At 40.8% G+C, this 24872-nt stretch overlaps 1 protein-coding gene across 10 annotated transcripts in view; it reads right to left on the minus strand.

The window, feature by feature from the left end:
- Positions 1-24872, minus strand: part of LPP (LIM domain containing preferred translocation partner in lipoma) — a 757855-nt gene that overhangs the window by 552078 nt on the left and 180905 nt on the right. For all 10 annotated transcript variants that reach the window (XM_005201494.5, XM_015471873.3, XM_059884788.1 and 7 more), the window contains one exon: positions 23882-23945. The gene's annotated coding sequence lies outside the window, so the exon portion shown is untranslated. The remainder of the gene's footprint in view (positions 1-23881; positions 23946-24872) is intronic.

Genomic DNA, 24872 nt, shown 5'->3' on the forward strand with positions numbered 1-24872 from the left:
TGGTGCAGTTAAACAAGTTATTTAATTTTTAAAAAGCAACTGATTCCCACTTGATTTGAACATTTGGAGCTAGTATCCCACGGAGGACATTTTAGGAAATGTTGCCATCAGGCTATGACAAGGATATAGCTTTATCCCTGACAGGATCCCTACCCCTGAAAGGTAAGGTCTACAATTCAATTAGGAACTTGTGTGTTTAACTCAATCTATCTACACCTGATTTTATAATAGATGTAACTATAACCAACTGAAAACTTTGACAAAGTGATTTCTACTTCTTGAGACTTTCTTAGAAATATAGGAGCCTCATCCTAGGAGGACTGAGTTTTCCCTATGCTACATATACATTCTGTGATGCCAGGCAAGACTAGGGGAACTTTTTACCCTCTTTCCATCTTTACTTTCTTTCTAATTATTCACAGATTTAACACAGAATCCATTTTCCTTACGGCAGAGAAACAACGAGAAAATAACAGGCAGAGAGAGCTAACAAAGTAATTCAAACTGACGCTTTCTCGTCTAAGAAAAAAAGCCCACCGCACACATCAGTTTTCATCTCAGGGCCTCAGTTTTCTCACACTCAGAATGAGTTAAGTGGATTTCACAGTCTCCTTCTCATGGTTCTATACGGTTTTTGGTTTTTAGGGTTTTTTTCTATAGGTTCATGGTTTTTAGGGTCACTCATCATTATCTCAGAAGCCGATCCCAAGGATGCTCTGAGCTGAGCAGTGGAAGCAACCGAGGACCAAGTGCTCCCCATGCTGGAATGGCGCCCCCAGAGGGAGCACTGCTCAGATGTCTCTACTACTGGCATCTACGTGTTCCAGGATGTTGGCTAAAACACCAGTCTCATTATTTTGCAACCGTGCCATGTTATGTTTGGCCAGCACACATTATGGTGCCTCATCAGGTCACTTGGTAAAAGCGACAGTAAGTTTAAAACCACTTTTACATGGCAGAGAGCTGATGGAGAGCAGCCACAGTGTTGAAACACACTCACCAACCACCAGAGAGCTGCTGGCAGCATCCCGACGTATAATGACTTTCTTCTACAGGAAAGCCATTTAACTACCCACATCTATTGCCCAGCATATAATGTATTCCAGGAAATACTCTTTTCTAACCCCCACCCAGATTTATTTTTAAGGGCAAAGGATCGAGTGGTTTTAATACTGGCTCCTACTAAAAACAGAAGAAACAAGGAGAAAAAAAGGGACACTCTGACACATATACATATATATAAGTATAGCTGTTGTTGCTGCTGTTGTCATTGTTCAGTCACTAATTCAGGTCCAACTCTTTGCAACCTCACTGACTGCAGCATGCCAGGTTCCTCTGTCATTTACTATCTTCTGGAGTTTGCTCAATTTCATGTCCACTGAGTCAGTGATTTTATCTAACCATCTCATCCTCTGCCGCCCGCTTCTCCTTTTGCCTTCAAACTTTCCCAGCATCAGGGTCTTTTCCAATGAGTCGGCTCTTCACATCAGGTAGCCAAAGTATTGGAGTTTTGGAAATACATGCAAAAGCATCTATATCTCCCCTAAATATGATCTAAGAAAAGATAAAGAACAATCAATTGTCTTGATTATAATCCCCCTACAAACACCCAACATTTCCTGTGTTCATCTCTCCCATTTTTCCTCTCTCATACCCCCTTAAAAGACATTAAAAGGGGGCTGGTTCCTTCATCCATTTTTTATACAGGACCTGGGGACTATGAAAGCCTCGTTTACACACTCTCTGGCTTTCTAACTGAGGTCCCACCTGCAATAACAGCTGTCCAAAGGGCCTGGATAGTGGAAAATGTGGAAAAACTAAGTGTAGTTCACACCCTTCACTTAGCCTGGGAAGTATTCCCCCCTTTTCGGTCAGGTCAAATTCTACCCAGCATTCAGGTCCCAGATCAAACCTTTCCTCTTCCAGGAAGACTTGCGACATTTGCATTCAATCCAAACCAAAGTTAATGTCTCTCTCTTCTAAGGACCACAGATTCCTTAACTAGACTTCTGAATATTTAGGGATACTATTCAAATAGCCTTAACTCTGGAGTTAAGATTGGAATTATCTCTAGTCTATCTCCAATAAGAGTCATCTGCATTAACTTTCATCAATCCCAATCTCCCCTTCAAAATATCCCTTAAGGGCAGAGACTGGGTCTTGCTGAATTCATCAAACTGAAAGATATCAATAAAATCTGTCTAAAGAAAGAATTATGACAAGAATAAAATAACTATCTTATAGGGATGATCCTATGAAAGACAAAGCAGCAAGGAGAGAGGAAGTATCCCAGGTTAGAAGTGAAGCAAGTCCTTGTGGATGTGAACTAACAAAGACCTTCACACACAGGATGTACACTGTCTTACAAAAATGCAGGCAGCCAACCTTAACTGAGCACCGGCTATGAGTCAGGTAGAGCCTTAAACATGTTCCAGGTATTAACACCCACAATCTTCAAAGCAACCTTGGAGGTAGGTACTGCCTTTTACCTCCATTCAATAAGGGCATGAGGCAAAGGCACAGCAAAGAGCAAACGCCACTTGCCCAAGCAAATAGATGAGCTGGCTTCACACTCCAGCAAAGAGACTCCGGCTAACGTGCTTGACCACCATGCTCTCCTGCTTCTGCAGAAGACAGAGCACATCCTGCAAAAAGGAAGAAGGAGGTGGTACTTTCTAGAACTCGGTCAAAAGAGGGACTTTTGCAAACGGACCCAAGAAACAACAGCATACCACTAAAGGAAACTTTAAGGATCAACAGCACATTATAGATGTCACACTCAGAGAAAGGTGACACTCTTGGGGTTTGAAAGGAGAAAACTAAAGCCACTTTAAAGCTCTAGCTCTAATTTACCTGACTTCCTCAAACTGGAACTTACTCATTCTTTGCTAAGAGCAGTGAGGCTGAACTTCTTTTCCTTGCACTGTTATTTTATGAGTGAAAGAAATGGGGCTGTTACCTTGACTGACAATGTTAGAGACGCATTGTGATAACCTAGCCAGTATTCTCCTTCCAGAAAAGGCAAAAGGCCCTTTACTTTTAGCAAATGACTGGATGTGAGAAATCCAACTTAAATGATGAAGGAGAGTATCTTATGGCCAATCTAAATGATACTTAATTCTCACATGAGGAATTCTCTAGTAAACAACCTCTTGACTCTGTACAAAACATTTTTAATTTCATGCCCTGCTAATCACACAGCTGTTAAATTTCCCTTCCCATCAGTTGTAAAAAAAAAAAAAAAAGATAATAAAATAGATAATAATTGTAATAATAATTTAAGAAACAGTTGGGCCTCAAACAAAATTTGAGCCCTAATGAATTTTCTCATCTGGAATTAATAATGTAGTGGATGGTTGCCTGGATTCAGTTGATATAAACTTATATTACATGATTGTACGTATCAAAACGTAAGGTTCTGAACATCACAACCTTCTAACGTTCAGAACACAGAATGTAATGTACACTGTATTCCTAGACAGGTCCAGCACTTGATGTTTCATTCCAACATATTTTAACAACATGTTTCCCTTCACCGTGACCTTATCTTCTCTCAGCCACAGCCAGAACTATACATCTTTAAGTACCACCTAGACTGGGTGTTTTGGGCTTGGCAATCCAGAGCCTGGAGAAGACAGAGAAATCAGTGTCTTCAAACTACAAAACGGTCAATCTAATCAATACAGAGACATTTCTTAAAGGCTATTGTTACTGTTGCAAACCAAAACAAGAGTGAGGATGGAAGGGGGTATTACAATAGTAGGATATCAGAGAAAAGAGGTTTTATCCAAAGGAGTATGATAATATGGTAGCAAGTGAGCCAACTTTGCAGGCGAGAGAGGTCAATGACCAGGCAAAAAAATGCCAGCAGGAAGCAGCAAAAAGGAATATCCTGTCAAGAAAGAGGGGACAAATATACTAAAGGAAATAAAATAAGCACAGTCAAATGGACCAGAATACCAGTGGCGGATCCTCAGAACGGAAGATTTGTTTCTGTGCATCAATACTTTTCCCATAACCTTGGCTATAAAATACTATGGGAAAAGCCTAAGTACTAACATATTGTCTCTTTCTCTGGCTTGCTCCAATCTAAAGTCAGTTTGCTTAAATCCTTTCAGTTCTTCAAGGCTTGCTTAAAAACCACCTCCTTCAGGAGCCCCTCCCTGACTCAGGCCCACTGAAACCCTGCTCTGGGTTCCCACAGCATGCCTCCTGAACCTCTCTTTTGTCACCTAGTTTGTTCTGTGAAACAGCTAGTTACGCACGTGTCTGGGCCTCCCATTGGATTGGAAACTCCGTGAAAAAAGAAATTACACATCTAACCATATTTTTATTCTTCAGTGCCTGATTTAGGCTTTGTACTGTAGACACTTAAGGAACATACATGCTATCTTAAGAAAACCTAGAAGAGGACACTTCTTGTTTTAGGTATTCTTGTTATAGAAAACAGAAATGTAAGGATTTATAAACTTACTCACCAGCAATCACCCTACAAACCCCTGTCAATGACAACCACTATGAATACTTCATCTCTTCTCAAGTTTACAATGAGAAGTTCAGAAAATGAACACAATTTTCGTAATCACTATCATGGTCTACCTGAAGAAACAGTTCAATATAAATGCACATTGCTTTTCCTGACCTGAGCACAAGCTTATAATTGTCAGTGTGAGAATCATTTCCAGGAACTGAAAAGAGCTTTCCTGAAATCTCAGCATCACTTAAGCCCCACCCTCTACTCCACATCTCATTAAAAACCAACAGCATTTCCTTCATGCCTCATCATTAATGATAAAGTGAATGAGTCACACTTTACAAAACAAACAAAACACCAACAATAATTTACTGTGAACACTGTTGTATTTTTACAGCATTTTAAATATCCAGACTCTCAATTGATGTTTTCCATGAGTTTCTGTAGCAGGAAGAAATGGAATAATTATTTTAGAGATGAGAAAACTCAACTCTACAAGATGTGATTTGACCCTAAACACACAGCTTATAAGAAGCAATAAGAAGATGTGAATTCAGGATTTGAGAGTCTCCATCAGAATTTGTGTTCATTTACACAATTTTTACAATTGTCTTTCTTATCTAAAGTGTTTAAACAGACACAAGAAGTTGATAATTGAGCCCCAGAGACTTACATAAATGACAAGTTACCTAATTCAGATAGGGCCTCTGATGGGTTCCCTTAGAATATGAGAGAAGGAAAGAAAAAGAGAAAGGAAGAAAGAAACCACTTTGGGTGAAGACAATCAGTTAAATTTCCTGGAAAACAAGGGTCTTGAACTATACTTTAAAGGCGCATTAATCAAAGTGAGCCCACAAACTGACAGTTTCAGAATCATCTTGGAGCTTATTAGAAATACAAATTCTCCCACACTGTGTTCTCAAACCTCCAGTATTATAACCTCTGAGGGCGAGAGGCTCCATGTGATTCCAAAGAGTGACAAATTTCAAAAGTGATGCTTGAAAGTTAAAGTCAGACCAGAGAAAAGAAAATAAAGGTAACAGGTATGTTCTGGAAAGAAATGCCTAAGTACTAACACACTATCTTAAGTGAGGTAGTTTTACACAACTCCGAATATGGTCTCCATCAAGGAGCGAACACTCTACATTCCACTGCCTTGCATTGCCTTTCAGACCAATACAACATGTGGGAGTGAGCTAGGTACCTGGCCCTCTCCAGGGCTGGCTCGCTGACCTGAAGGGTGTTTTCTTATAAATGTTCACAAGGCAGCCTGCTAGGGGAGGTCCCATGGTGGCAAACCATCGACCTCAGCCACATTCCATTTCAAGAACTAGAGCTCCTTCACTTCCTGCTTCTCACTCTTACTTTTTCAGAGGGGTTGCAGGTTCTCAAGGTTATCTTGAGCACAGCTTTCTTTCTAAATGACACATAACCATTACTACAGGCCAGAGTGCTCTGTGCAACTTCTCCTTTCATAATGGGACTTCAGGCTGCCCTGAGAGTGGATCTCCTTCTCCTCTCAGACGCATCTTGAACTGTGGACACAGATCAGCCCAGCTGGTGGGCTGGTGGTTTCCAAGAGTGTGTCTACTCACTGATGTTAACTAGGGATGCTCAAAGGGAGAAACCAAGTTCCAGAGTCAACTGTAAGCCAGCTGAGTGCTGTCCCACAGGGCTTCCTGAAAGATTTAACAAGCTAATAATGTACATTGCCAATGCCTAAGAGGGCGCCAGAGTATGCTGCATTCTCCAGGCTTGTGGGGACCAATCTTTTCAGAGGCGTATCTCCCTGGATTAGTACTTATGGACCACACACAAGAAAGCAATGAGTCAAAGCATGATCTAGGTAAGGCAGGGGTCATCTATGTGCCTAGAGTCGACTTCCAGAGAGATGAAGATGGCAGTTATTGGTTATGCTTTTTCATCTTCCCATTCATTACCTTACTCTCCATGTCCTCCTCTTCCTCCACAAGCCCCTTCCCTTCCCTGTTCCCCAATGCACAATTTTGAAAAGAATCTGCTAAAACTAAACTGATCTTTTCAAAACAGTGAACTGATCATTCAGTGAACTGATGCCTTCTTTTTCACCACCTTGTGCATCGGTGCCTCTATTCCATCGTCCATTCTATTTACTTAGAAAGCATCCCCCTTTATCAAAATCCCATTCATTCAAGGCCAACCCCAAGAACTCCTTAATCCCCTCCCCTTCACCCCAGTTAGAGGTGATCATTCTTTTTCTTCTCTGAATTTTCTCAACAAGTTTCTATTTTCTATTTAGATTAAAGCTATTTTGTGCTTTCTCACCTTCAGTAGTTGGTTCACCTTTCCCTAAAACTTTCAACCTACCTATCATCTTGTTTCAGCCTCATAACATGCTGGGAAGAACAGGCCAGTATAATTATACCAATAGTACAGAGACAACATACCATAGTGATTAAGACAGCTGAAGACAGACTACCTGAGTTCAAGTCCTGAGTTTTACCTTTCATGAACTACGACCTTGGATATGTTGTGTAACATCTCTGGATCTCAATTTTTCATTTGTGAAATGGTGGTAATAACAATACCTTCCTCAGAGGGTGGTTGTGAGGATTCAGTGAGTTAACAAAGTGCTCAGAATAATGCCTAACTCAGTAAGTATTTAGTAAAACTCCCAGAGAGTTTAGAAGTGGCCAGATCAGAATTTTCCAGGTAATATCATGATAGTTTCTCAATAAGGGCTATCTTTCAGTATTGCTCATTCATTCAGTAAATATTTACTGAGCTCATGGATGAGTCAGGAGTGACTCTAGGCAACTGGAGTCAGAGAAGAAGCATGACAAGGCTCTCAATTCTGGTCCTTATGGTCCAGCAAGGAGATAAAGAAGAGAGGCAGAGGTAGCCCATGGAAAAGTAAAGTAAATAAACAAGAGAGCAAACGTGCTGTTGTTATTTTGGCTTGCCCTCATGTCATCCTCTCCATCCCTTGAATATGTATTTTTATATTAGTCTATTTTAACCAAGACTATGAAGAAGGCTGAGCACCAAAGAATTGATGCTTTTGAACTGTGGTGTTGGAGAAGACTCTTGAGAGTCCCTTGGACTGCAAGGAGATCCAACCAGTCCATTCTGAAGGAGATCAGCCCTGGGATTTCTTTGGAAGGGATGATGCTAAAGCTGAAACTCCAGTACTTTGGCCACCTCATGCCAAGAGTTGACTCATTGGAAAAGACTCTGATGCTGGGAGGGATTGGGGGCAGGAGGAGAAGGGGATGACAGAGGATGAGATGGCTGGATGGCATCACTGACTCGATGGACGTGAGTCTGAGTAAACTCCAGGAGTTGGTGATGGACAGGGAGGCCTGGCGTGCTGCAATTCATGGGGTCGCAAAGAGTCAGACACGACTGAGAGACTGAACTGAACTGAACTGACACACAAAATGGGGCTTCCCTGGTGGCTCAGCAGTAAAGAATCTGCCTGAAATACAAGAGACCTGGGTTCAGTCCCTGGGTTGGGAAGATACCCTGGAAGAGGGCATGGCAACCCACTCCAGTACCCTTGCCTAGAGAATCCCACAGACAGAGGAGCTTGGCAGGCTGCAGTCTAAATGGTCACACAGAGTCGGACACGACTGAAGTGACTCAGCAGCAGCAGCAACAACACACAAAATACTTTCTGTTCCATTGAAAACTGTATTTCTAGAGTTCAACATTAGTTTAGAGCAGTTTGCCTCATCTCACCAGATCCTTCAAGGAACAAGTCAGGAATCACTCCTGGGTTTTTTCTAATTATTCTAAACACTTATTTTGGGTCATACCTCCCCCCTAGCCCTATAAACCTAGGTGCATCCCCAGTGGCTGATACGTGACTTAATAAAAGAACATTCTGTCTTGGCACTCACACTGTTTTTATGAATTCTGTTACCAAAGGGGAATTTCACCATAAGAAAGTGTCACAATAGAATTGTAGATTTGATTATCCTCTTCCTTCACAATTTCAGATATTAGGAGAATTAAAACAATCCCATAATTTGATCCCTGAGGAAATTTGAAAATGATGCTTCTGAATGTCTACCAAAGTAGACATTAACCCTCCTTCCCATTTTTAGGATGCTTTTATATCTATGAGGTATATTTTTCCTGATTTGATTTTATTATGTTCACACTTAAAGGCTTTTCTAAAGTCTTACTAAGTCATGTCCCTTGACCATTTGTCATTCTTACAGTCTCTTCCTTGATTTGTAATGCACAACTTTTTATTTCCCTACCGCATCATTCTGGGAAATATACATAGGAATATGCCCTACATAGTGGATCAAGATGGTGGTGGTTGCATGTGTATGGGGTAGAAGGAGGGAGGATAAACAGTGAACTAAAATATCAAGTTGTGGGTGCCCAGCCTCCTCCCCAAACTGTCTGAAATGTTCCAGTTTAAGGAATAACATTCACATCCTTGACCAGAAACAGACAAAATACTTGCCAAAACTTCTTTATCTTCTTTTGTCTGAACTTGCTCTAAATGATAGTTTTTGCTGATGTAAAAATCTGCTCAATTGGAAAATAAGTTTACTAAGACCAAAATGATGCAAGGATTAAAATCAGACATAGATATGACCTCAGTTAGTGGCTCTTCCCTCAAATCTCACAATGCAGAAGGCTTTGCCATTGTAAGGTCTTCCATGGAGGCTGCATGGGTGTATAGGCAGAACCTAAGGCCAGATGAGTCAAGATCTGCTGGTGCGATTGCCATGTGATTTCTCAGGAAACGGGCCGCAGAACCAGAGAATGCTGACGCTAGATCACCTAGTAGAGTGGCTGCCAACAGGTGGGCAGGTTGGTTTTTTAAGCAGCAGAACCTTTTACTTAGATGAAATAGTGCATGCTCAGTCACTCAGTCATGTCCGACTCTTTGTAACCCAATGGATTGCAGCCCATCAGGCTCCTCTGTCCATGGGATTCTCCAGGCAAGAATACTGGAGTGGGTTGCCATTTCCTCTTTCAAAATGAAATATTATGTACAACTAAAAACAGATGTAAGATTGGGTTGCTCAGGTAGAAGGGCCTGGATTCCTCACCACTTTCCCCGTACCCTATCATCTGAGGTCACACATCCACCCAGAGCTCTGGACTCCTTGAAGGCATGCATTTAAAAATTCACTAGTCTAATCTAATTTCAATCTTAACAATTTTTCAGAGGAAGTTGAGACCCAAAGATTGAGTGTGATCCATATATCCAGAACTAGTAAGAAGCATAGCCACACTTCAGAGAGAAACCATGCTGCCTCTTCCCATATATATGGTATTTATGTTCTAGGATTCTGTTCTTTTATTAGGATGAAGAAGTTAGTATAATCAATGTGCCAAGCAAAATTCAAAAATGTACCCAAGGTCAAAGAGTAAGGACATCTAAATTATACCTTGAGAAACCCAGCTTGGAAAAAAACAAAACAGCTATTCTATTAAGGTTTCATGTGATGGTTTTGCAGTGAAAACAACAAAATTACAGTAGGGGATTTTTTTTTTTTTTCTTCTAGCTTCTATACATAAATGTGTCAGGCACAAAATCAAACTACTCTGAAATGATGTTAAATCCATTCAGCTTTAAGTAGAGGAAAACATAGCAGCATTTGTGTGAGGTGTGGGAGACACGTAACCCAAATGTGTTCCCTGGGTTAGTAACTTGAACTTGGAATTCACTGAAAAAGTGTGAGGAGCCTACAAGAAAGAGCACCAAGCAGAAAACATTGTGAGACACGTTTGATATAATAGTCATATGATTAACAAACTGTCACATCAAACTTTCCCGCAACGTGGGAACACTTTGACACTTCATATTTTTAAAACTGACATTTTGATTCATTACTGTAAATAGCATGTTGGGTTAAATATTGTGACAAGGAACAGATCATATATATATGATTGTATATATATGTACATATATAGTCACTCTATATATTATATGTGTATATTTTTCCTAGCTGTGTAACATTTTAGAATATATGCAACCTTTTCTTACAGTGACAGTTTGAGCCAGTATGTAAACAGGCTATTGCACTACTTAACTATCCATTTTTCTTGCAAGTAGGCAGATGGATTTCTAAAGTAATTCCACAGAAAGTCTATGAAGCAGAGGGATTTCAAAAGTAATAGAATGACTTCTACAGAAATTCTGAATAAGTCTATTGACTCCAGGCAAAAGATGTTACCAAAGTTGTTTTGATTTACTGCACTTGGGTTCACAAAATCATTATCACAAACATGTACAAAACATTTCTCTTATCTTCAAGGTGCTCCCAATCTACTTAAACAAAAAGACACACACATATGCAGTTCTAAAGCAAGGCAGATTGCTTCACATATGCAAGTGCTGCTTCTTTTTCTCCTTTCCTTTATTTATGTAGTGTGTATGTGCATTGCTTATAATAAATAACATGTTTTCTAAGCCATTGTTCACTGTAAACTGATTCAATCAAATTAAGCAAAGTATGGGCATTGGTGGGGCTGAAGTAATTTGGAAAGTTTGAAAGAATACTCAGATTCCCAAGCCAAGCTTTCTTCACAAAGAAAATATACAGATACTATTTGGTTTCCATCTAACACCAAAACATACACTCTTTTGACTTTTCACTTTACCTACAGCTCTAAAACAAAAGATAAGTTATCCATCCCCCTAATCATCCAAGTTTTGATTTCAATTTTCTCTGGTAATTCTGAAGTTATTATATACTTTCAAGTATAGACAACTTTATAAAAAGACTGAGCTAATCTCACACATACACCACTACAGAAATAGATTCCAAGCATATTTGTTTTATGTATTCAACTTTCTCTCTGGACATTATACCATTATTATTCAACTCATTCTCCTCCTTAAACACCTGGAACGTTAGACACAAATGGAAACATGTGATCTATATACATATCAAGATATTATGCTCACTACTGATAAGCTTTGCCTACTGAAATTTAAATTAGAAAACTGTGGTCTTCCGAAGCACATACATAAAAAAGAAAGACGGCTCCACATTTATGCTTTTTTTCAGAAAGGATGCAGGGTGTTATCAGCCAAATGCATCCAAATCTGATGAGTGTTAGGAAAGCATAAAGTATATCATCTTATGAATATGGCAAATATTGAAAAATATCTGCAAAACATCGATACCAACCAAAACCTAGACTTCAGCTACAGCATCAAAAAATTCTTGCATCCTTCATTTGTAACCAAAAACAAGGTCTGACTTTGTTCACAGCTCAATTAGTCAATTCATTTAGGGCAGAAGGCCTTTTTCACTCATATTCTGGATGGATCCAAATGTATTAAAAGTTCAAAGAGTATTACATACCATTTCAAAGTTTATTTCAAACTAAGCAAATTAAAGAATACAGAAATGTGTTATTTTTCCCTTGGCTTACAGAGAAAAAATTAAAAAAAAAAAAAAAATCAGCCCGAGGTGGTCCAAAGCATAAGAAGTCACTGTTTCAAATCCGAGAATTCATATTTACTTTTCTAAACTCTTAAGAGGTAGGTTATAACCTTAAAAGGCTGGAACTCCTCAATGGAAGGGTGAACCACTGTCTATGGAACAATCACCCCTCCATAAGTACTGGGGTAGAGTAGAAGTAACATAACATTTGAAGACAGACAATCTAGAGGCAAATCAAATTTCACCATTTACTCTTTCAGTTGGAGCAGGTCACGCGTCTTTCACTTCTTCATTGTTAAATGAGAATAATACTTGACAGCGTATTCAGTTTTGTGAAGGTTAACTAAGAAATCTCACTGAATCTAAACTGATGAGACGATTATTCCCCCAAATCTTTATTTGGCAATGTGCACCATCTGTTGGGCTTCCTGGTGGCTCAGACGGTAAAAAATTCACCTGTAATGCAGGAGACTCAGGTTCGATCCCTGGGTTAGGAAGGTCCCCTGGAGAAGGGAATGGCTACCCACTCCATCAATTAATAAAAATGTTGAGGCCATCTAAATTCGACTAAGTTCAATTCAATGAAAATTTACTGGATGCTCATCATATGTGATATAGGTCTCTGCCAGATGTCATGACTGGAGGGAGGGAGGGTAGGAGGGATGAGGAGAAGGGAGAAGGGAGGAGGGTCCATGTGACTTACAGTTTCTGTCTCCTGAGATCCTCCTATCATGTGGAGAAGAGAGCATTTCACATATGAAATCTCTAAAGAAAACTCAACACTGTATAATAAAGTATCCCAAAGACAGTGGTGCTGACAATGGCTTTTAATGGTAGTGTTTTGTGAAGTCTAATATGAGGTTAGGGAAGGGTTCAGAGCAACAGAGAACATGACCTTGTTATTCCCCTGCTTCTGTAAGCATCTATTTCTCCGTGGACCAACCTGTGGAACCTGATAGAAAAGAGTCTCTTCGAGCGGGCTGAGGGGCACTTAGGGCATTTACTCTGGCCTCTGTCGCCCCCAGAGGCCTCTTGGTAACCCTCTTTTCCTCATTCCTCTCTCTTCACTCCCTCTGCCCATTCCTGGGGACATCGATGTACCCAGGCCTATCTCCTCTCCATCCACAGCCATCAGGGCTGAAAAGGGCCCTCAGGCAAGGGAAAGAGTGGCACAATGGGAGCATTAGAGAATCTGGAGACCCAAGCTCCTGCCTCAGCCTTGTCCCTACTTCACTCTGCGACCTTGAACAAGTCCCTTTCACTCAATAGGCTCAGTATCCTCCTCATCAAAGGACACTAGAGGATATTTAACAGCCTTTCTTGTTCCTAAACGTTCAAAGTCTGTGTCCTGACCTACAGCTTCCAACAGTTTCCAAGTCACAACTGGGGGGCCCACCAGTTCCAGGGCTCCTGGAGGGGCTCTGACATGACCACATCAACGGTTTCTATTGTGGGGAAGGTCAGGGACTCCTTCAGAAAATAGCTGATCTAAACAGAGCCCAAGGAGTGTCATGGCAACACTGCTTGCAAGCTGCCAGAGGTAGGGAGGAAAAGCAGCCAAGATGCATGTGCAGCTGCCACATTTCAGAACAGCACTCAAACCTCGTTAATATCATCTTGCCTAATACCGAGTTGCATAGATCAGAAGCTATTTTTACTGTGTATTTAACAGATTTGTGTCCTGTCTTCCCTGCCAGCATTTTACAGTCCAGTCCAGGGGAGTCTGCCATCGGACAGCCTTTGGGACCTGAGGCCACCCAGGGTTAATTCAGGAGAGGGAGAGAGCGGGTGAAGAAGAATGAATAGGAGTGATAGAAAAATAGACTCAGTGGGGCTGGAGGCCAAGGGAGAGGCAGGAGTAAGACGCAACCAGAACAAGTACAATCCAGTACTACCAACCCCCAAGCGGGAGGAAGGAAAGTCTCATCCCTCCAAAGACAGGGATGCATGTGTAGAGGAGAGGAGCGAGCACTGAATCTTCTCTTACACTCCAGGAAACACAGGTTTTCCCACCACAATTCTGATCGTTGTCCCCCATCAGTTACCCTTAGAACAGCTGAGAGTGCAAAGAGCCCTCTCCCCATCAGGCCAAATTCTATCCACCACCATGCACTCTTCAGTGTTTACAGCAAAGGGCTTTGGTTAAATGCCCTGTTTACAACCTGTCTCCCATGCGCAGGGGGTGGGGGAATTCTCGCTTATGATGATTGACTAAACCAAACGACGTGAAAGCACCTGCCATGGGCCTGTCACGTGGTACATCACAGGAATCACCGGTTAAGCGTCTGCTTGCTTCCCTCTGGTTCGTGCGGCAGCAGCGTCACGTGCACCACCTTTACTCCCAAAGTTCTCCATCGAAAGAAGGAACCCGGCCAACACTCGTCGAAGGGTGAGTAGGAGCTCAGGCCCCAGCCACCCCTCTCCTGCTTCATCAGATGAGGGTGCCACTCTCAGACCCACCACTCACGGGGCAGATACAGCAAAGTAAGCCATTTCTTCCCTGGGGCGGAGCTCAACTAGACAGTGAATTTTTAAATTCCTTTCCCATTCTGAAATTCTATAAATCTCTAAGTCTCATATCCATCTCAAAAACAAGCACCAAGCAGAGGGGAAAACGGTTGAAGAACACAGTTGTTTCTTTATCAGGAATGATATGGGCAGTGCTGTGCCAGAAGTGAAAGGGAATTCAGAGAAGCAGAATAAAGTCCCTAGATTCAGAACCCTCATAATACATGGATAGGGGGTGGGAGATAAGAGGAAACATTAAAGGGTGACAATACAAAATAAAGTCCAACGCTAACTGAGCCAAAGGGTGGAGAGAGATGGCTCCCCTAGGTTGAGGGATGTGTTCTGGTTGTTCAGGCAGGAAAGCAAAGCCCACACAGGCAAAGTGGAAGAAGGAAGCATTTTATAAGAGTGGAATGGTCTCCACTGGAAGGGTCAAAAGGTATGCAAAATGGTGAAATATCTCATTTGTTTGATGTTGCAGATTATTTTAAAATTCTGTGTTTCACACATTAAAGGCTAGAATAATAATTGTCATCCCAGCCACTCATCATTTTAATGCCCTGGGGGGTCACAGAGAGAGTGATGAAGTCAGAAATAAGACACATGGGTTCTGGACCCTGCTCCATCGCCACTGTGAGTGACCGACCTTTAGCTAAATGCTTATCTGGCTTTAGGATGGGAGATAGGGTAGGTCTTGGGAGATGCTGTAGCCTCAAGACCAATTGGAGGTCTTGAGGCTTCTTGAGAACCAAATTGTCCAAAGGGTACACTCTGCAGATGAGGAGACAGGTCTGCCAGAAAAGAAGTGCTTTCTCTCAACTACACATTTCTGTCATCTGTGCCCAGTTCTCTGGGCAGGGATGGTATTCACCTGCTTCTGGGGACTTGCCTCAAGCTGATTCTTGCCTGCCAGAGCATCCCTCTGAAGCCCCTGTAATATCTCATCAAAGTCCACTCAATCATCCTTCAAAGCCAATTGCAGCCCCTGCTTTTATAAGAAACCTCCTGTAGCAAGAACTCCCACATTCTCTCACTCACAAAGTCTCATCTCTGAGCCCACACATCACACTGAGTCCTGGCTGGCCCTGCATCAAGTTCGTCATCATACACCTGCCACCTCCCTCCTTCCATGTCTTAGTGAGCCACCTTTCTCCGTAGGTGCTAAGTAAATGCTGCTTAAGTCAGGTTAATCTGCACCTCGGTTTTCTGACTCTCAGCCAAGTACCTTCTCAAACATAGCATGCTGTCTCTAACTGTCACAAGCCTGGATCACCAGAGTGGCCAAAAAGAGTTTCAACCACCTCCCAATCCATCAAGCCATTTACCAGATCCACAAACACAGTAAGAGAGAAGAGACATAAAGAAAAGGAGAGGAGGAGCATGCCCTACGATGATAAACAGCCCCGAGCAGACCTGCACTTAATCACCATTCTGGTTTCACAGGGAGGAATCTGCAGTGCAGATACTCAGTAGGGGGCCCAGAAGTCTCCCAGATGGTCCTCAGTGGAGCAAGGAGGTCCAAGGACGCTATGGCAAACCATCGGGTGAACAAAGTCTCTATACCCAACCATCAGCTGGGCAGGACCTTTTGGCCCACTGCAGAGAGAGAGAAACATCTGGAAAGGAGGAACATGGCAGCCCCCTGATGGTAAAGGTTTTATACTGAGTGACACTCCACCAGTAACATCGGAGTGAAAACACGGCAGAAAGATTTATGAGGCAGAGCTGTGTAACTCCAGAGGCAACCTAAGGCACACATCAGATGGGAATTTTAAATAATCCCTCCAAACACACGAGGACTCAGATGCCAGCGCACGCGGGGATGGCCCCAGCCAGACAGCAAAGGCATACTGGCACCGCCAGAATTTGTCCATTCACCAATATGCTTCCCGAAAAATGCCCATATGCTTTCTTTTAGCTTCCATATGCTTTTTTAGCAAGGAAACTAAAATATTTCATTAGTTTTGAGTAATTAATAATTACTTATTTCACAATAGTCTCCCTCATTAAAAAATGAAAATAACTGATTAAGCTGCAGGATCCTGGCTTTCAACTCAAGCTTTTTTCTTTTTTTTTTTTTTAATTCCTCCCCTTTAGGAATTGAGTAATAGAGTAAAACAGCCAGCGTGGAAATACTGGCACTATGGGGAATGAAGAGTTATGGTCCACACAGCCCAGCATTCCTCTTGACTGAGGCATGGTGGTGTGATGAAAAGAACACAGACTTTAGGAGTCCAAAGCCTGGGATCCAATCCCAGTTTGACCCCTGGTGAATACTACTTCTGGGGAAATGAAGGGCGTTGAAAAGATAAAGCCTGCTGGATTCCTGCAACCCAGCCTTCCACTGCTCCCAGGGAGCTGCTTGACAAGGGCTCCCTCCTGTCTCTCCAGGCATGGGGAAGGCTTGCCCCAGAATACTGGTTCCAACCTTGTCAATGTCGGCAGAGGCCTATGGGCAACAGACTCAGAACTGGTCTTCAGTGGAAAAACTGCTTCGCAAACTCTAATGAGCCTGGAACTACCTGGGAAATCTTATTAAAATGCAGGTTCTGATCAGGAGGTCTGGAATGGGACCTGAGGCCTGCATTTCTAAGGAGCTCCCAGGTGATGCTTACATTCCTGGCCTTCAGACCAAATTCCGAGAAGCAACAAAATGAAAAGTATCAAAACGAAGCTGGGAAGTAGAATCTGTAGAATAGGATACATGTACCTGTCCCCACTCCAGTATTCTTTCTTACCTGGAGAATCCCATGGACAGAGGAGCCTGATGGGCTACAGTCCACAGGGTCACACAGAGTCGACATGACTGAAGCGACTTAGCACACACGCACACCTATCTCCTTGGGCCATAATAAGGACTGTTAAGCATATGTGAGATAACACCTCAGCATGGTGTACAGCACAATGGTATTTCACTTATCCTCACAACAGTTCTGCCAATAGGGTCTGATTTTCATTTTACAGACAACAAAACTGAGATCCAAAAAAATCAAGTTATACTTCCAAGGTTATATAGTTAATAACACTTAATTCCCAATCCAGTGTCAAGTGGGGGCATGAACCCCCAGGAAGACAGGAAATTTAAGGCGCTATTACTGGAGAGCACTGGTATGAAGTCTGGTTCTCGCTCTGCTATCAACCCGCTGCTGCCCCTTCTCTGGGCCTCATCTTCCCACCCGAAGGTGTTGCCTCTGACAACCTCGAAGGCCTCTTCCATGTCTAACACCAGCCTTCATTCTCAGGGCTCCCACACAGACTCACAGTGGGTCACCAGGCACTGAGATTAGCTTCACACATGTGGCAGTCATTACCTCTTGGCACGATCCAAATTCTCGCTGCTCACATCTGCATTTGTGCTGATCTGTGCACGGCCAGAAGTCTATCTCTGGTAAAAATCCCACGCTCAATATAACAGGGAGAAAACAACAAACGGATTCCCCAAAGCATTGAAATTCCAACTCAGTTGATAACTTGCAGTGCGATCAGGGCTCTATGACTCTGTAATCACCACCTCCTCCTGCACTCACTCACAAAACTGAAGACTCTCAGACCACTAACCTGATCCAAGTATGCAAGAAAAGAGAAAACATGAGTTATTTATAATGCCGTTTAGACAACTGCCCAACTTTTTTTATCCTGCCTTAAGATACCAGAAGAGCATTTAATTAATGAATTATCATATAAAAGATGCAGGATATATGAGTTTGTCCCTCTTTAAACTCCCAGAGCACACATTCACTGTACTCCTCAGGGGCCCACTGACTATTTTTTACTAGGAATTTCTATAGGTTATAGAACAGTTTCATTGCCCCTATTCACATTCATTGTTATCTCTTGTGTGTGTGCATGCTAAGTCACTTCAGTCATGTCTGATTCTTTGTGATCCTGTGGGCCCTAGCCTGCTAGGCGTCTCTGTCCATAGGATTCTCCAGGCAAGAATACTGAGTAGGCTGCCATGCCCTTCTCCAGGGGATCTTTCCAACCCAGGAATGGAACCCACATGTCTTATGTTTCCTGCATTGGCATGCAGGTTCCTTACCACGAGCGCCACCTGGGAAGCCTGTTACCTCTAGATGCAGTCACGTATTTTCAAGAAGATCTAGACTGATTCCAGACTTTGCATTCATTTGCTATATGACATTAGGCAAACTATGCAATCTCTCTGGGCTCAGTTTCTGCATATGAAAAGTGGGAAAAATATTTTTTTTATTTTATGAGATTCAGTGAAATGATATATTAAAATTGATAGCGATTAGCAGATTCTGGGTTAAATGTACATTTGTGTGATAGAGTGAATAAATGAATAAAGTGAGCAGAGTAAGAGTTTGAATATTAAAACATCACTCAACAGTTTGAAATATATAAATGCCCAGAGTCACACTCATAAATGAGTCTGACACTCAGAGCAAAACAATAGGTGAACTGTGGGAGAAATCCAACAGCAAAGGAAATATGTGTTATCAAAATGTCATGTCAGACTTCCCACACTGAAAAACATCTTTTGTTTAACCTAGAACCTAGGTATGGCCTTTAGAGAGTTTACAAACCTCGTGAAATTGTAGACAACATTCTATACAGATGTGTATTTTCTATTTCACAGATTCCAAATATTCCATAATCCTCTCCCTTAGCACTAAACACACACACACGCAAATTAATAATGACTGCCTTAGGCAAGTCCCTTGACAGAGGGATCTGCCAATGAGAGAGAAAAAGTTTACTTAATGAAACAAGGCTGAAAGATACAAGCATGCGGTTTAGGAAGTATGAGCGGTGGACGTATTCATGATGAGCACTCCAAACCAGAGAAAGGAGCTCTGAATCTAAGACTCAGCTTGGCTAAAATCTTGCTACAGGACCTTAGGAAAGTCAGAGACTCAGGATCAAGATTCTGGGAACCTTTGACATCCTCTGTTTCATCCTCCTCCTCCTCTTTCCATCTCACAGATGGAGAAACTGAGGTTCAGAGGAAGGAAGGTCATGCCTTCACCAAAGTCACAGCAAATAAGGTAAAGCCAGGATTTGAACCTCAGACCCAGTAAAATGATTTCCACTCTCTGTACATCAGTATTATGAAGTACAAGGTAAGTGTTTAGACCCAGTTGCCTCTAAGTTATCTTCCAGCTGATGGATAATTATTGCTGTCTTCTCTGGACCTGGAAATCTCATGAAAACATTAGTTTGGTTTTGGAAAAGATCATTCCAGCTGTTCCTCAGTCCCAGCCCAGTCCCACAAGAGCAAGGCAGAAAGAAGGTCTCAAAGGATGAGAGATGTTGCTATTAATCTTATGTAACACAGCAACTGGGAACCACAGGCCTTGAACTAGATTTCACTGTGTTGGCTATTACTCTCCTGTCCTCCTTCATATTAATCCTGCATCTGTCTTCTCTTTATTGATGTTCCCAACTATGCACAGCACACAGCCAGTTAGGAACTCATCCTAAGCTTCCTATAATTCAATGGATTAGAAAAGGACAGTAGGAAACAGTGGTGATGTCAGGGTCAAGAAGAACTGCAAGGGAACCACAGACTCCTAACAAACACAGAGAGCAGAGGCAGCCAGAATCATCTATCTCATGCTTCACAGAATGAACGAAAAGGTATGCCATCCACATATTTGAAGGGCATCTCATATCCCTGAGTTGGCAATGTGATTGGTTTTGCCTGAAAGATAATGTCCTTTTAAATGTTGGGAAGAGAAACGACATTTCACATATAGAGATTCCTTTCCTAAAACAGCAACTAAGGAGTCAGAAGAAAGAATTCTAGCCCAGGATCTGCCACTAGTACCTCAGACAAATCAGATTCCCTCCCTGAGCCCAAAATTTCCATCTCTGAAATGAAAGGATTTGGCTAAATTGGTTCTTTTTTAATTTTTATTATTGGAGTATAGTTGCTTTACAATGTTGTGTTACTTTCTGTTGTACAGCAAAGTGAATCCGTTCTACATATATATACAGCCCCTCTTTTTTAGATATCCTTCTCACTTAGAACAATGAGTAGAGATGCCTGTGCTGAACAGTAGGTTCTCATTATCATTTTTTTTTATTTAAATTTATTTATTTTAATTGGAGGCTAATTACTTTACAATTTTGTATTGGTTTTGCCATACATCAACATGATTCCGCCACAGATGTATACTTTAGTAATCTATTCTATACATAGTAGTGTATATATGTCAATCCTAACCTCCCAATTCATCCCTCCCCATCTCCCCTACTTGGTATCTGTATGTTTGCTCTCTACATCTGTGTCTCCATTTCTTCTTTGCAAATAAATTCATTTGTAAAATTTTGTCTAGACTGGTTCTCAATGCCCCCTCTGTCTTTGATATTCTGACCTCTCCTTACAGGTCACTGACGCAATCCCAGAAAAGTCAAACAACAGAAGAGGAACCTCTTTATATGGCTAGTTGAGAAGTTTACCAGAGCCTCTAAAACTGAGACCGAAATTATGGAGCAGAAAAACATAGAGGAAAATGGACTTTTTTGATTTCTAACTAGAAAATGAATGTTGCTAGGGTAGACACAACCAATGCATAAATGTCCAATCACTGTCCAATCTAAAATTCAAATCATTAACTGCCTTTCAGGTATGTAAAAGAATTAAAAGCTAAAAAAACAATTTTCACATTAGACTCTCTATGACTTTGGAAAAGTAGCAGCAGGAGGAAGAAAGAACTGACCAAGAAATAAAATCATAGCAATTAACATTGGGATATTTAACTAGAAATAACACCATGACCAACTGGTCTAACTCTATCTATTGTCAGATGCTGAAATAGACCTCAAAGAGGGAAAATGACTTGCCCAAGGTGATACAGTCAGAGCTGGGAGTAGAAATAGATTCTCATGACACCTGGTTCATAGAACATAATCCATAATGCTTTACTTCACTCCCGCAAACAATGAGATTCTATTCAGGTAACTAAGAACATAATTTCACTTATAACTACTGTCTCTAACTCCACCTCAAATAACAATAGCTGATTTATTTGATTTAAGGCAGACTAGAGCTGTTTCCATCAAATTATAATAACCAATTCACTCTAGCAATAGAGACAAGTCTGTGAGAATTAATTGGGCATTATTCATCCTCGCTAATGAATCACCCCATGGAAAACAAGGATAATCAACGGTCTACCAAAGGCCAGAAGCTTGTTCTTACTCAAGTAAGATCTTCCCTGTTAAAGAACATTGGGTATCAGCTCTAAATAGTAAACAGGGTATACAGTTTCAGATTCCATGAAGTACAGCTTTAAATAGATTTGGTTTGGAAGTGGGACAGGGAACACACCGCAGTCAGTGGATCAACGTTGAAAGCCGAGAAAAACAATGATTACACTCATTAAGTGGGTACCTGTTGACACAGCTACCGTCAAGCCTAATTATTTATTTAAACTGTTATTCTTTCTTCATTACTGACACTGACATCAATTATTACCATAAGATTATTTTAAATTTCTGTAGTATGCTCTCAGAATATTTACTTCTCTATCATCCAAAGGCTATCTGAGAAGTTTTTATCCTTTTTTCCTCACCAAATCCACTTAAATAATTTTAAAAGATAGATGAATAGATAGATAGATAATAGATGACTGATAATAGATGATAGATAATACACAGATGATAGATATATACAAAATTCCTTTCTCAAGAGCAGTTTTTCATAACCTTTCCAGCCTTGCTTAAACTCTTCTTTGTACATTCAAATTAGTTTCAGTGGGGAAGCAGGGGCATAGTTAACCACTTTTCAAAAAGTATTTTATTAATATTTAACAATTTGCATTTGGAGGAAAGTTAATATAAAACCTGTAGCTTCTAAATGAACAAACAGATCTCTGTCTAACAGAGCTACCAAAAATTATGCTATCACCTGTCTACAGTACATTCTTTTCTGACGTGTTATCCCTGAAAATACATCAAGTATATAAGAAAGGATTTTTTTTGCAGGGGCATTTTATAGACTAGAGAGGAACAAAAAGATGGACAGGAGCCATTCCTATATTTTTGGCTACCATCTTTTTTTTTTAGTAACTCTTCTTATAGAAACGAGTATAAAATCTAAATACCACAAATGGCATATAGGTCTGATCTGCTCATAGAAGAGTTTCACAGTCTATACGTTCCCTCACTGGCCTTGCTCATACATGATCTCTTCTTATTCGATGTATATGATGAGTGTTAGCTTTGAAAACCATATTAATGTGACACCAAAATTTTCACTCATTTATAAATTGCAACTCCTGCAAATATGAGGCAGTACCAACAAACCTCAATTTGCTCAGAGGCCTGTATAATTAAAATTATGTTTAAATTACTATATATAAAATAGATAACTAATAAGGACCTACTATATAGCACAGGGAATTCTACTCAGCACTCTGCAATGGCCTATATAGTAAGAGAATCTAAAAAAGAACAGATATATGTGTATGTATAATTTATTCACTTGGCTGTACACTTGAAACTAACAGAACATTGTAAATCAACTAGACTCCAACACACTAAAAAAATATATATATATGTTCAAGATCATGTAAAGAAAATACCAAAGAGATAATCAAAGTATTCATCAGAAGAAATGTTTACAGAACTTTCAATACTGATATCAAATCTTCCACAAAGGTGCTATCCTATAGGGCCTGCAGTTAGGAACACCATAGTGACTACTTCGCCTCTTTTTGGCTAAGACTTCCAGAAGATTACAGAGAACACAGCAGAGTTAGCTGGGAAGTACAGATATCAACTGGTTATCTGCAGAAGAAAACACACATCTTGCAAATTTTAAAATTTTTATGCTTTCTTAAACACATAAAACAAATTTTATGCTTTCTTATTTTTATTTTAAACTGGTCTCCATTTTCTTGACAAACTCAAGAAGAATGAAATCTTCTGCCAAGTTCTAATTCATTTACACTGGTTCCCCAAGACAGTGGAATGCAGGTACCATAGGTCCTGGGTTTCAAAAGACTAACTCATTTCCTGTATTTGTAAGGGTTTTGTTGTTGTGATAGCCTTAGATTATGTCTTTTAGAGATGTTTTGGGAGCAGGTAAGAGGCAGTGACAGACGCTACTAGTAGTTTGACTCCTTCAGAGCCAGGTAACAGTGGCAGCGTAGTGTAGTGAGAAATGCACCCCATCAATGACCAGGAAACTGGAGAAAGCCCTCCTGCTACATACTAGCTGGGGATTTAAGAAGGCACTAGATAAGAACGTCCTTGGACATGGCGTACTATAGACACTTCAATACTTGCATGTTACCAAAATACTTCTCTGCTTCAGGTATGAAGCTTCAAAAAGCTGGAATTAAAAAGGAAATCAAATCAAGGAAACATAAAAGGGAAAGGAAGCACTTCACTGCCTTGGCCATGTTTCAGGTTTTGGTGCTCCTGGAATACCTTCATATTTCTTCTGTTGGGAGTGAAATCTACCTTAAACACTACAGATGCCTATTAGCATTTCATAAATGTGATGATACCAAGCCCCTCTTACCTTGGACAGCTCGTTCTTGGAATGATCAGTGGACACAAGGGTCAGCAAACTGCAATGCTAGTGTCTGTAAACAAAACAGGGAAAAGTTACTCTTAGCTTGCAAGCTCTATTTATTCATTAATAATCATAAACTCTTCTATATATACAGCAGTTTCTGGTTTCACAAAACACTTTCACATTCATTATCTCATTTTAGTCCATGTCAACTTGGTAAAGAAGCAGGAAGAGATTATTCTATCACTTTATAGGTGAGGAAACAAAAGCTCACAGAGGATAAGGAGGATGAGAAAGGAACCAATATCTCTCTCATGGTTAAATTCACAAATGTGAATAGATATTATTTTCCTCATTTTACAGATGCAAAAACTGAAGTCAAAAAAGGTAGGTAACTTGCCCAAGACGGCACAGTACAATACATGCCAAGATGAGAGTTTGTACCCTCTGAGCTCTACCTGTTCATCCAGTGGGCTTTCCTTTACATCCAGAATATTAGGTAAGGAAAATATGAGGACAGACAACTCATTGACTTGATCCACCAGACTTAGTGAAGGAGGAAATAATTAGATAAAACCAGTTATTTGATTGACATGAGGAAGTGGGGAAAACACAGGATTTAGAGCCAGTCAGACCTGTCTGCCTCTTACCAATGGCCTTAGGCAAGTTACTTAAACCCCCAAGTGTCAATTTCTTTATATGTAAATGAGACATATAATACCCACTTCACAGCCAAAGATGAGTTAAACTTTTGGGGGGAAGATTTTCCTCCATTATTTCATATATATAAGCATTGATGGGGTGGTCAACAAAATGGTATACAAAAATTCCTTCCTATAAGCACATGCTTATATGATCAAAGAATAATGTTCTAAGCACACAAGAATAGAGGGTATCTCTGGGTTGGGTATTTCCTTGATTCATGTCTCTAGTTTTGAAATACCATAGTATTTATCTGTGTCAATCTACATGACTTCACCTACCAGCATCACAAAGA

This window comes from Bos taurus, chromosome 1 (assembly GCF_002263795.3).
Source record: "Bos taurus isolate L1 Dominette 01449 registration number 42190680 breed Hereford chromosome 1, ARS-UCD2.0, whole genome shotgun sequence".
Classification (NCBI taxonomy): domain Eukaryota; kingdom Metazoa; phylum Chordata; class Mammalia; order Artiodactyla; family Bovidae; genus Bos; species Bos taurus.